This window comes from Sebastes umbrosus, chromosome 7 (genome assembly GCF_015220745.1).
Source record: "Sebastes umbrosus isolate fSebUmb1 chromosome 7, fSebUmb1.pri, whole genome shotgun sequence".
Classification (NCBI taxonomy): Eukaryota; Metazoa; Chordata; class Actinopteri; order Perciformes; family Sebastidae; genus Sebastes; species Sebastes umbrosus.
The window spans coordinates 15,439,766-15,453,750 of NC_051275.1; the positions used below are offsets into that span (position 1 = coordinate 15,439,766).

The 13,985-nt window shown below is 40.7% G+C and overlaps 1 protein-coding gene across 2 annotated transcripts in view; it reads left to right on the plus strand.

The window, feature by feature from the left end:
• schip1 (schwannomin interacting protein 1) overlaps positions 1-13,985 on the plus strand; it is a 261,637-nt gene that overhangs the window by 65,994 nt on the left and 181,658 nt on the right. The gene's annotated exons all lie outside the window — the stretch shown is intronic.

Sequence of the window (13,985 nt, forward strand, 5' to 3'; positions counted from 1 at the left end):
GTCATTTTTACATTTCTTTTCTGTCATTTTGAAATTTTTTGTCATTTTTTTTTTTTACAGTGTATAGGGATTATTGAAATACAGATATGAGTCGTTAAGGCCTGGGGAAGAAATCAAGTAAGCAGCTGGTTATTGTAGGACCCGGTGGCCAGCAGGGGTTGCCAAACCAAAAATTACAAATTCAAAGTTTGTTTTTTCGGTCATCCTTTTTTTGGTGTGAAGTTTTTATATTTTTACTTACTAATAGATTAAACTGGTCCCCAGGTAGACATGACCTTGGAAAATACCTGGCACTTAAGCCAAAGTTATACCTTCCACGTCCGTGAGTAAGCGATGGCCCAATGCGTGACGTAAATTTCGTCATCAGAGAGTGTACACGTAGACTCTGTGCAGACATCTGCGTACCGGCAATTCGTTGTGACCGTCACTAGAGTAACGATCTACTGCGCATGTTTGGGGTGCGTTCTCTTAGCGGACAGTATAAATAGAACTACTTTGCGTCCGTGGTGTCCGCAGCTGTCCGTGAACACGTCCGTTCGGGAATATAATCGAGGCTTTAGAGTTTGATGTTGCCATAATTGATTTTTGGTGGAATTATGTTGTTGTTGTTGTTAGTCTTTTGACTGCTCCCAATAGGGGTCTCCACAGTGGATCATTGAACCGCATATTGATTTGGTATAGGTTTTTATGCCCTTCTTCGGTGGAATTGTTTTTGTGGTACTATAATATGTTATTGTTTTACAAAATTCAATTGTCGAAATGAATGATTCCAAGCAAACTGTCATGAAAAATGAACAAAATGCCTTTTTTTTTATTTAGAGTAAGTTAGAGTATTCATATCTTATATTTATCATTATCTGTTTTCAGTCCCTACCTTGTCTATTTTCCTCTGTTCTTTGTCATTACTCATTAGCCAATAGCCATTCTCCTTACAAACATACCTCACCTATCTTACATGTCACATCACAAACACTGGCCAAACTCAACCTCCCAGTTCAATAACTGTTGTAGTGTACTTTACTTGTCTCAATGTCCGAATGTCTGTATGTTTTAACACCGTCCAATTTTCCTGTCTTTTTGTAATATTATATTGCACCAACAACAAAAAAAAGTATTATTTATTTAATCATGGATACAATTGCTATGTTGCGATATATTATATATTCAACTTTAAATCCACAGCATTTTTTTAGATGATTCAAAACTCACATTTTTCTTTCATGTTTCTGTTTACATTTTGTCATGTTTTTTTCTGTGTTTCTGTGTAAGTATTTATTTTTTTCACCACCCCATACTTAGTAAAATTAGGGGTGGGGGGAAAAAATCGACGGCCGCTATTCTGTCTTTCAGAGGTTGTAGCAGGCTCAGTCTTAAAGCTTATATGACTAAAACTAAAAAAATCTAAGGAATCCATTGGTACTAACCGTGTCATGTTAGCTTGTTGGAATGAATGCTAGATAACGCTCCAAAGTTACGCTAAATATTGGTGAGGAAAAACTGGCATGGCCATTTTCCAACGGTTCCCTTGACCTCTGACCTCAAGATATGTGAATGAAAACTCTGATATGAACACAGTGAAAACTGTATCTTATTAGATAAAACAGATGTTGACAAACTGCATGATTTGCTGGTGAAAAAAGCTAATAATTTGCAAAATATTGCATTATATCTTACCACAATACTCAGCATATCGCAAAATGTTTAAATTGCAATACAATCATATCGTGACTTAAGTATCGTGATGATATCGTATTGTGGGGCCTCTGCTGATTCCCACCCCTAGGTAATGATTTCCAGACATATCTTGAATACGATATGATGTATCTAAATCCTTAATCCCATTATCAAAATATTATCTTATTAATATTGTATTATGGAATTGGTGCACATTTTTTCTATAAGGACAGGAATGAAAGCAAAGAAACGGGTGATAGAAACCTGTGAACCCTGCAAAACAGTGCACAAACCTGTGGGATGACATCACTATCTAAGCCCAGTGTGCTGATCTGTAGAGATTGTGATGTGAGACTTTTTACCCGCTTTCTGTGTAGCGCTATCTCTATATTTTAGCACACTGCAGGATTTAGATAGCAATGCTTTTTAGATTAAAAAAAAAAAAACCCTTAAGATCTCTGATTCTGTTTCTCTGAACTAGTCAGATAAATCCAGACAGAGATAATGAGAAAGGGAGCCGGGAGGAGCAAGAGGCCCAGCATCCCCTCCTCCCTGCTCCCACTGTCATGCCTGCGTGTGCTGTGGGTGTGTTGGACAGGCGGAATAGCTTGTTTATGGGCAGATTAATTGCTTTTATGGCCTTGTTTCTCCCTGTGAATGGTGCTGGGTGTTTTAATGAACACCCACGCCAACCTGCAGTGCTGTTCCTGCTGCTGCTTTTTAGAGCATAGCCAAGCTTTAGCTAGAGTCTAGCGCTCGCTGCATGCCCCTGCACAGGTGACTGATTTCATTGGTGTGTGTGTGTGTGGCTGTGCACTTAGCCTTCCCTAAGAGGCCCAGTGCAGGTGGGTGGTTCCTCTCGAGGCCCACAGGGCCGAGGGCGACCAGCAGTTAACTGGACCGTGACTTTAATCATATCCTGCTGAGCTGCAGAGAGGTAAGCCAGGCTTGCACAGTGTTAAGCTATATACGCTCATAGACACAGAGATTCTTCAAAAGACTTTCAGAGACGGAGATGGAGTGATAGCTTTGAGAGGAGGTGAGAGGAACCGTTTAGTAAAGAGGTTGAAGGAATTAGGACGAGGTAAGCGTTTCTCACATCGCAGTTTTACACGGATCAATTAAAAATCAAGCATAAGCTCCCTCCTCTCCGGTTCTCTGTCCTTCCCTTCCTTACTTCATCACCTCTAATTATACATTACTTGTCTCTCTCTCTCTCTCTTTTCCCTGTTCTCTCCTTTAGTCTTCATCTCTGTTCCTCTCTTCCTCTTTTCCTCTCTCTCTCTCATTAATCAGGTCTGCAGGCTTTTTCTTTCTTCTTGCTTTCTACTTCATTAAGCCTGAAACAGCGATGGACCACTGCTAATGGACAATCTCAGCTCTAACTCACAACTCAAGCCTGGTTTGTGTGTGTGTGTGTGTGTGTGTGTGTGTGACAGGGAGTTTTTGTGAGTGCTGAATGTGAACATCTAGTTTTATCACAAACATTGTAAAGAAAACAGGTTTTATGTGTCTGTTTGATCGGTCGTGTGTGTGGTTTTAGAGTGGCAGGAAAATAACAAGCATGCGTACAGAAGCAGCCATCAAATCATGATGACCTATCACACCTTTAAAGGTTCACGCCACCAATTTTACATGTTAGAAATAGTTATATCATTAGTTACAAAGAGCACAACACAGCCTGTGTACTCACGTAACATCACCCGGGTGTCTCGGCTTGGGCTCGGAGACTACAAACTCTAAACAGAAAAAAAGCGCCGCGATTTTTCGGAGAAGCGCTGCCCATGTCCTTTCAGCGCCCATGTAAATCAATTGAGCTGTTCACACAGCGTGCGCCGTGCCACGGAGCTCCGCGGCTGGCTCGCAATCTTCAACGATAGTTTCGCCCCGTGGTCTATTTTCTCTGTATGCCGCGAGCAAATCTGACAAGAAAACACACTGATAATCTACTATAAATGATATAAATGCTATATTTTATATGATAAGGATTTGATTCTGATAAGATGATAAAATCAGCATCCCACGAACGCCTTTGACTTCACCTCGCCTCTCTCCCTGATGTTCTCCCGGAGTTTTGACTCCTCCGATTCCCTTCCAGTCCCTCCTCCCCAATCACATTTCAAAATCCATCCACTATATTTATAAGAAATAGACTAGTGTCACTGCTGTTTGTGATCCTGGGTTTTAAATTATGTACTTATTCCACATATTTGTCAGTTGTGTCTAAACAGAGAGCGAGAGAGAGAGAGCCCTAGTAAACAGCAGATGAGCAGAATCGCTTGTTGACCAACAATGCGCTTCTGATGTGAACAGCCAGGCTTCAGATTAGACAACGATAATATAGGGCGCTGCTTCCGTTCCTGATGTGAACCCAGGGTTGTAAACCGGATTGTTAAAGACCTGGACTTTTACCTGTCAGAAAAGGTTTAACGAAAGACACTAGCAAGTTGGATTATGGGAAGGATTCTGTGAGTTTTGGGGTTTGACTCGTTTTATTGACTAAAAGTCGGGATAACTTGGCCTCTGCTACATCGATTTGACCGTTTTAAATTTGTCTCTTGCAAGTTTGCTAACTTTAATTTAAGTGCATAAGAAATCACTGGAGGACTTTTCTAAGGCCAAATGGCACCTTTAGGTGGAATTTAAGCTCTTCTTGTGAGAGGGCCTTGGTCTGAGTCTTTCCACTGAGAGCTCTGAAAGCTTATTTCCAAGGACGGGGAAAGCACAAAGTTAAATACACTTTACATAGACATTAACACTTTAAAGTTCCAAATAGGATCATATCGCTTTAACTAAAAAAGCCCCCGGGGAGCTCGTATTCCTTAGTTTGCATCTCTTTTACTGCGCTTTTTTACTTTTTCCACAACCGCCTTTACAATCTTATTAAGTAACGATGCCGATCCCTCCGTTTGACCATAATGCCCAATAAAAGAGACTTTATAGTTGCATACATTTACCTTCAGCTCTTTGCATATATTGCCCTCCACCCAGCAGCACCGTCGTTAATACAGTGGTGTTCTGCTCGGCTTCCGTGGAGGACAGGTAGTATTGAGTGGCGTTGTAAAAGGAGCTGCTTTACTGTGTGTTTGTTCTGGCATGTTAACGGCCGGCTTTACAGCTCTGATTATGGCCCACCGGGGGAGCCGGGAGTGCTAACTACACAGGGAAAATGCTGCAGGCAAAAAGGATGTATGTACATTACCTCAGGGTGTGCATGCCCTCACAGTGACAACCAAAAAGATCCTCTCATGGGGTACATCGTTCTCTCTTGATCTCTTATATCTGGCGCTAAGGAAAAGATTTATCAATATGGGAAAAGACATAAATTGCATGTTCTATGAATACATATAATGATTTTTCATTATTACCATTTGTAGTGATTTGTTCTGTTGGCTGCACTGCAGTCTTGCACTTATATTCCTAGTGTGCTTAGTTGCTTTATGTCTTTGCACCTGCATCACCGACATTATTCCTGTTACATGATTGTACTTTACAAAAAAAAAGATTGTTATTTATGCGCTCCATGTGCCGCACAGTTTATGACTTGAGACTGACAAGCATGATTGGCAGACTTTTTATGTAGAGAAAAATGCAGTATTGGGTATCGGCGAGTATGCCAGTCTATGCACCGAACCTATACCATAATTTATTAACCCAGAAAAAATCAACTTAACCGTATATCAGTTCTTCTTCACCGCTCCAAAACAGTAGACTTCACTGTCCTGCCGCCCTGGAGGTATCATGGCTGCCACTGACAACTACTGTTTTAGAACAGCGAGGAAGAACTGATTGCAGATAGTTTGTCACATGACGATAGCAAACAACAACAGTGCGTTGCTAGTGGAGAGTGTAACAGTAGTCAGCAACTACATTTTTTTTATCACGCTGGTATTGGATCGGTACTCTGTTACAGCCGATACCGCAAGTTCAGGTATCAGAATCGGTATTGGGAAGGAAAAAATGGTTTATTGTCAGATTACTCCATATTTTATTCACACAACCAGGAAATGTTATGGAGTAAATAAGACACACAAACACATGCACATGCTGTGTGCAGAGAATTATATTTCCCCATGGTGGACCAGTTTCTGCTCCGGCCTGACTCCACACAGATGCTCATGTTGCCTGGACAACCAGGGACCTCTGAAATGTGTATGTATACGTGTTAACCCCTGGCAACTCCTCTTGTCTCCCACAGCTGGCATTGCCCACAGACTGACTTGGCTCGTCTCCACTAAGCTTACCCCTCGGAATATATCCAGCTCTAATGTTTTTGCTAAGCACAGTAAACTCACAGAACCTCACATCACCTTGTCATTTATTCATGTTTCTATTATACAGCAGTGTAGTCGTGCCTTTTTCTCTCCTTGGCTTTGTATTGGCTTATGTGCCTGTCTTTAGGTTTTGTCCCTGCTCCATTTCCTCTTTCTCTGTATGCAGCTCAGCTCCTCTCTGTCTCTGACACCGTCAGTCATTAACCTAACCCCCAGAGCAGAAAGAGGGACACACTCTCTGTGTGTGTGTGTGTGTGTGCGTGTGTGTGTGTGTGTGTGTGTGTGTGCGTGTGTGTCTGTTTCTGTGTGTGTGTATGAGGGAGTGCAACAGAAAGAGAGAGTGCCAGCCAGCTTTGATTGCAGGGTCACTCAGGGACGACATTGCCAGTGTCTGGACACTGAATCCCAATGGACACTGGCAAATCTACACACACACACACACACACACACACACGCCAGAAGACACAGTGTCTGGCCAGAAATGGCTACAGATAACAGCACCTGTCCTCAGTTTTTTGCTATCACTTCCATGCACACACACACACACACACACACAACACGCGGTGTACTGACAGGTTCTGTGTCCCCGTGGCAGAACAGAGCGATGAGGATGTGAGTGTGATGGTAGAGATGGCGCCGGCTGGCTGGCTGGCTGGGCCAAAGGACCCCAGGGAGGCTTGACTGATAGAGGCTGCCTTCCGAGCCCTCTGGATAGCTCATGTGTGTGTGTGTGCGTGTGAGAGAGAGGGGGGGTCTCTATGTAGTATGGCAGATGGTATAATGGTGTTTAAACCAGTTAGGTTACCATCAGCAAAGGACCAGGTCATGACAGCTTTCTGGCTGAAAGGTGACTGGAATAACTCATAGCCTCAAGGTTAGACCATTAGTGGGTTAGGAGTTCCTGGTCGTTGTCCAAACAGAGCTGGCAAGAAGTAATTCATGCATGTATAGGGAGGCAACATTAATGTTGATTTGGCTGATTGTCTTTGTGTGTGTTGGTGATGGTGGACATATTGCGGTTTGTTCCAAGCACTGAAAAAAAAAGGCAGTAGTGAAATGTAACTAAGTACATTAACTCAAGCACTGTACTTTAGCACAAATGTGAGCCACTTTATTTCATTTTTTTCCATTTTATTCTTCATTATTTGCATTCCGTTCTCTATACTTCTACTTTACTATAATTCAGAGTTGTACCTCTTTACATTACATTTTTCTAACAGCTGCAGTTGCTACCATAGACTGTATAGAAGAAGTGCACGTAGTCAGCGTGATGTCACCCTCATTGTTTGATGGACTTACATTTTGAAGCCTCGAGTTTGTCATTTTGGTCGTCACCATCTTGATTCTTTGGAACCAGAATTGACACGAGAGGGCGGAGCTAAGTACAACAGAATGCTGAATAAGACGTTTTTAGGCGACCAAAATGTTAGAATTAACTTTCATGAACTGGAAACACACTATGAAAGGGTTAAAGTTCTAAGACAAAAACACGGAAAAAAAACAAACCGGACAACGGCGTGGTAGAGACCAGTCAATCACAAGGTAGCCACGCCCTAAAGCATACTTTACATTTCAGCATTGGCTTCACTTTTCAGACACGGCGGTTGCCGCCTGATTACTTACAGTAACAATTTACATATAAAATATGTATTGTTATAGATAACACAACCCAACAGTATGTAAACTAGATAGAATTAGCTCCACATTGACTAATTACTACAGTAAAATACTACTTACACATGAATGCATCAACTATAATAATCTAATAATATACTATATGGTTTATTATTAAGACTCTATTTCATTGCAGTACCTTTTGCTGATAATACTTGCATAAAGTTGTATTGATTATTGTTCATAGTTGGATAAATATGTGATTTGCCTTTATTTTTTTAGGAACAAAGAGGTTTTAAAACCTGTTGATTCGTTATCTGTCTATCAGATTTCAGACTTAACACAAAATATGTAATTTTAATAATTATTTTTAATTGTGTTTTTATTTCACACTGATTTCATCTTCCTTTGTCCTTATTTAAATGTAATGCATGACTTTGTACATGGTTGCATGTTGTTTGTCCCGCTAACCGTCTGTAAATGAACTGGAATTACCCGGTTAATTGTAGGTTAGAAAATGCATACCGTACTGTACGCCTATGTGTGTGTGTGTGTGCAGCTTTCTGGAGAGAGACTGTGTACCAGAGTAAATTGAGTTCATGTGGAAAACAAACACAGCTGGCCAATGTTCTGCAGTGCTGGAAGACGATAGAGTGACGACCCAGAATCCGTTGCCAGCACTTCACATCAGGAAGCTCATCAAGTATTGAAGAGGAAAACCAACTCAGACTGAGAGACTGTGCAAAGGATACAAGACAAACAAGAAGAGACGAGAGTAAACAGAAGTAGACACAAAAAAGCAAACATGAGAATATATCGTGTTTGTTATGTCGTTGGGAGAGAAGGAGAAGACAGTGACCTTAGAGAGCAGCGGAGTTGAAAATATAGTGCAGCGAGGAGGGAAATAGATGATGACTTTGTGTTTTATAGGCTCTTTAGATGTGTGGATTTGTCTACTCTCTTTGTCTGTCACTCTGTCCCCTGAACTGAGTTAAGGGGGCATTTAGAGGAGCTGGAGAGCTATTTAAATCATGTGTGTGAGTGTTAGTGTGTGTGTCTAGATCAGTTGGAGGTGCAGGGGACAGATTTACGCCCCATGTACAGGAGAGATGAAGGTCACTTCCCAGGCAGGCCGTTTCTCTTTTTGCTGTGTTTCTGTGGCTGGCTGGCTGGCTGGCATTGGTCCAGTTTAATCTCTTCTGAGCCCACAGGCTTGTTCTTTTTACCTCCGCATCCTTTCTTCTCGCCGCCAACTAAGATCCTGCTTTCATATTCTCTTCCTCTTTAACTCCCTCGCCGACTCTGAAGCGAATCACTTTCCGTCTCGCTGCAAAGTGCTGTATCTTTATCTTTCCCCTGCCCTTTATCCGTGGCAGCGGAGGTATCTAACCTCTCAGAGCGTCAGTCACTCAGCCCCTCCCTCCGCTGTCTCCTGTATTGTCTCTCCTTTATACAGTAACACAGCGTTTTTTCTTGATGTATGAGCCTTTAGGCTTCCTTCACGAGCTAGATGAGTCTCACAAGTTGATCACGCGGTGAGAGACGCTGCCACTTTGCATGAATCAAATGCTCAAAATGAGTTGCTTGATGTCAGCGTAGATGAGATCAGTGTTTACCGTTTGTACAGTATCTGACCTGAACATCCTCTACAGTGATCCAAATATCTTTTTCTTTTTTTATACAGTGTAGATCTATAAATCGGCACCCCAAGTTTTCTTCCATTTATTCCATTCTACAAATAAATAAGACAAAAACAAAAGTTTCTCCTGTGTCTCTAAAACACTACGAGAGCCGATGTTGAATCAAACTGCTGATTTCAGCAGGAAAAAAACACCACAGACCTGTTTAAAGAAACACACTTAGCGAAGTCTATGAAGTCATTCTTTATAGTCCCATTATAGAAAATGTGATGTGCAGCCTGCTTTTAAAGCATTATATTAACAAGGCAATAAGACAGCAGTGAAACCACACACAACTGTAAGACAATAAAAATGATAAAACAACTATGAGGCAGTAAAAACAAAAACACTGTAAAAACAATATAAAAACACTAAGCAGTATAAAAACCCTGAGATCATATCAGAGGTGAGGGAGCGTAAAGCGCGAATAAAAGGCAGATAGGGCAGCTGTTAATGTGCACGAGCTATTCCATGTTCAGCATATCGAATACAAAGGCAACCTTTTAGTGGTTTACTTCTCATTGCAGAGGATCTATAGCTGCTGCCTGAAGAGAGGAGCTCAGGTTCTTTGTACAGAGAGTGGTAAGGACAGTCTGAGATGGTTTTGGCCTTCATAAACACCTGCCTGTTGTAAATATCCCTTAACTGAGCTTGACTCAACCCACCTGTCCTGTTTGGCGCATCAACAAGCCTGTCAAGCCTTTTTATTAAAGGCCATGTGTACAGCCATCAGTACAAAAGAATAAAACAATTTCTAACAAATGTTTAAGAGTCATCTGAGCAGGACGTATATTAGATGGATAAATAGATATAAGATACTCTATTCATTCCCTTAGGGGAATTCAGGTGTCCAGTAGCTCACACTATCTGTATTAGCCTAAAAATATAGACAAGAGACAATATAAGAAGCTGATAATAATGCAGCATGCACAGGGGTAAAAAAAAATTGCTTAAAATCAAAGTCAGGATTATGGTTGCAGATTTAAACATATTGTAAATGTTGTGAATTGAAACAAAAAAAAAATGCAACAAATGTTTAGGCAACAAAACTACTTGGTTAGGTTTAGCAAAATATCATTGTTTGGCTTAAAATAAGTATATTTGTTGCGTACAGAACGTTGAACAAAACATTTGAATGTAAATGTTTAACAAAATGTTAATAAAAAAAAATCCTGGGTGAAAGTTCTGTATTTTTTGGCTTCGCGGACTTTGATTAGAAACATATTTGTAATACGTCGAAAATAAACGTAATCTGGGAGAAAATACGTTTCCCTCAAAACGCAATTGACAATGCAGTTGTCTGGGAACATAAGTTTTAGGAGACCAGGCTGCCTTAATAATACAACGTACAGCTGTAAAAAAAAAAAAAAAAAACACTTACAGTAGTAAGGATGTAAATGAATGTACATCCTTTAACTCTAAAACGACAGAAGTTATTCAAAAAATGTATAATCTGTTTGTTTCTGTAATTAGTTAAGCCTCTGTGAACATTTTAAGGGTAACATTTAGCAACATGAACTGAATTTGGGCTAATTTTGGACCAAAGCAGACGGTTGGTCTTGTGTTTGGCATGCCTCTTGTCCCTGCCCCTTTGCTCTTGCATTATGGCCATGATAGATATGGGTTTGCTCCAGAAATGCCTCCTCTGCCTGGCTACAGAGTACACTGTGGCTTGCATAGCTTGCGTAGCTATAGCCTGGACTGCTGGGCATTTACAGCGTAAATAGTGGTGGAAGTCCTTTTCCATGTACTCCTGCTCCAGTATATGTAGCTGTGAGAGGGTGAAGGCAGCAGCCAGGAGCCTGCTGGTATCTCCTCCAAACCCTGCAGGCCCTCTGACCTCTAAAACCTCCCAAACAACTATCAGTCCGCTGTGCTCTATTATGTCTGTCCTTATTCCTGTCCTTCTTCTCCAAGAAGGAGTCCAGTACATTTGTCACAGTGTGATCGAATCATCATTTTACCCTTTTTCCATCTCTCTTAATTCTGTGCTTTCTCATCGCCTCCTCGCGCCTGTCTTTTTTTATTTTCATATTAGTTTTGGAAAATGCAGCGAAGGGAGAAAAGATTGATGAAAGAGGAAATAGGTGGAGATGGAGATGGAGCGGGGGGTGAAGGAGGGATGGATAACACAAGAGGGCTTGTGGTCTGTATTTGGCTGTCAGTAGCTCTATTTCCTCTGCTGTTGTGTAGTGTACTGTGGGTTCAAGGTCTCTTCTCCATCAGCATCTCTCTCTCCTCCTCCCTGCCTCCTTCTCTCTCTCTGCTCTGCCTGACTCTACCATAAATCCAACCAACACACATATTTGCACACACACACACCAATCAATATAAGCCTGCTTGGCACTGCCAAAGCCCAAAATGACTATAGATTTCCTGTCAACTCTGCCACTAAATTATGCAAACCTCTGGTTTATGTTCCGGTACTTTTTTTTGGCATTCCTCCTCCAGATAGGGGATGGGGTTTTCCACTGAGGCAGAAGGTGTGGATTAGCAGAAGAAAAGGGTTTTGGACAACACATACAGACTTTGGTTTGGTACACAATCATTGCAAAATGTATACCACTATAGATTTTGAAATCAATAGCGTGTATTAAGATCGTTGTAAATGTCCTGCTGAAGTCAGGGTTTTATTTAAGTGGTGAATAATGCGCTCCGGATATCAGTGTTGGAATTTCTGTTTTGCAAGCACACACTTATCACACACACACACACACACATAATCAATGAAAGAAACAGTGATACAAAGGTAAAGGAAAAATAGAATCAGTAAAGATCCTCAAAGTGCCATTCATGAAGTTCAGGGTTGGGTAAAGTCTTAAATGCAACCTGCTGCAGATTATATTCACAAAAGTATAACAGAGAGACAAAGAGCAAAAAGGCACATTTACTGAGGTTTGACAAACTCTCCATACTCTATTATGGGAGTCACATGTATGGACCAAATCAAAATGATTTGACATATCCATGGAAACATTTTCCCCTTCTGTGGGTGCATTAAAATCTTTACAAATCCAAGTTAGTTACCTAAAAAAGATGTATAATTACATCACAAATAGTAAACGGTTAGTTATTCAGGCTTATGAGTATGAGAAGCTGTAATATCAGAATAATGTAATGTAATATCATTATCTGCAGCAGTAAAGGCCTTTACACACATCGGGGCGTGACGAATAAATGACTCAAAAATATGAAACACTATTATACTGTATATCTAGGGCTTTTATTGTGAAAGGTAAAAACGAAAAAAAATAAATCGATCTCCTTCCGGATAAAAAATTACGTTGCTTTTTTGTCGCGTAATATTTGCAGTCCGTGTGAAAGTATTCATGCCAAAAAACAACAGTTTGAAAAAATATATATTGATGTGCAAATGAATCCCATGAAAAAAATCTCCCGGTGTGTAAAGGCTGTATATCAACATGCTGTTTTTGCTCAAATTTACTATATTTATAATTTAGCTATTTGCTACATGTTTTTGTACGCAGTCTAAAAATGCAATTAATGTAACTTTGCCAGTTTATACCACTGATAACTTATTACTTACTTGTTTTAAGGGAACACAAAATAAGGAGCTAAGCAGGGAGAGGATGATACTTTATGAAGTTGAGTCGCTGATAGACTGGCCAGTATATCAATGGAGATAATTCAGTGTGTTTGTCCATGTGCAAATGGGTATACTTTGTGTGTGTGCGCTTGTTTCTGAGGTGGACTAATAGTTTGCCTGGCCAGGCCCGTGGCAGGACCATCAGTAACTCTGAGGGGAAACTGAAATGATCGGCTCATTCATTCTATCAGCAACTCCATTACCCAGAACCTAGCAATCTCACACACACACACACACACACACAATCATCCCTCCTCGTTCATACTTGGCTCATCTCTCCATCATTGCCACTTGCTCATTTCTCTGCCTGTAGTCTCTTTCACTATCCAAGTCTATACTCTGCATCTCACTAAATTATTTTTAAGTTCATTCTCCTGTCTTTATTTGCTCTTGCTGTTCATCCTCTCTGCCTCGCCTGTCTCAAAATCCCCGAATGCCACTTTTTTACAGTCTGTTTAAACCGTTCTGACAGGATGTGTACGTGTGAGAGTGATGGATTGTATAAGAGAGCGACAGCTTTCAGTCCAGGATAGCATTAGGGCGGATTTGGGAAAGGCTGAGGTGACATTGACTCTCAAAGCAGAAGAAAGTTCAGGGGAAGGGGAGGTTGGGGTTTGTGCAGAATCCACATCCTAGTCCAAGTTTTCGCTTTTCACAGATCCTCTTTTTTCATCAGAGAGAAATGGAGAAGGAAAGACAAACAGAAAGAGATGAAAAACAGCTCCTTGATGCAATCATTGATCACTAGTCAAAGTCCTTGATTCTGTCTAATGAGCTGCTTGTTCCTTCTGGGAAGGAGAGTAATGAGAAAAACAACACTGCCTGCCACAGTGAAATTGGGCAAACAAGATAGACCTTTTTATTAAAAAAAAAAGATATGTTGGTGTGTTTCAACAGCGACGGAAATCCAGTAAGACAGTGATTCAATTGGATACATATATATATATATATATATGCTCATTTACACTTCAAAAAGGGTACGTTTTCTGTGACCCTTTCGTCGTTATTAAAGGGGAAACATATATATCGCTATATAATGAATATTAAACACCTTAAAATCAAAACGCCAAGCAACCACTGCAGAACAGCCATTTTTCTTAGTGTGGTAGTGCTTCTAATAGGTGTAATATATTTCAT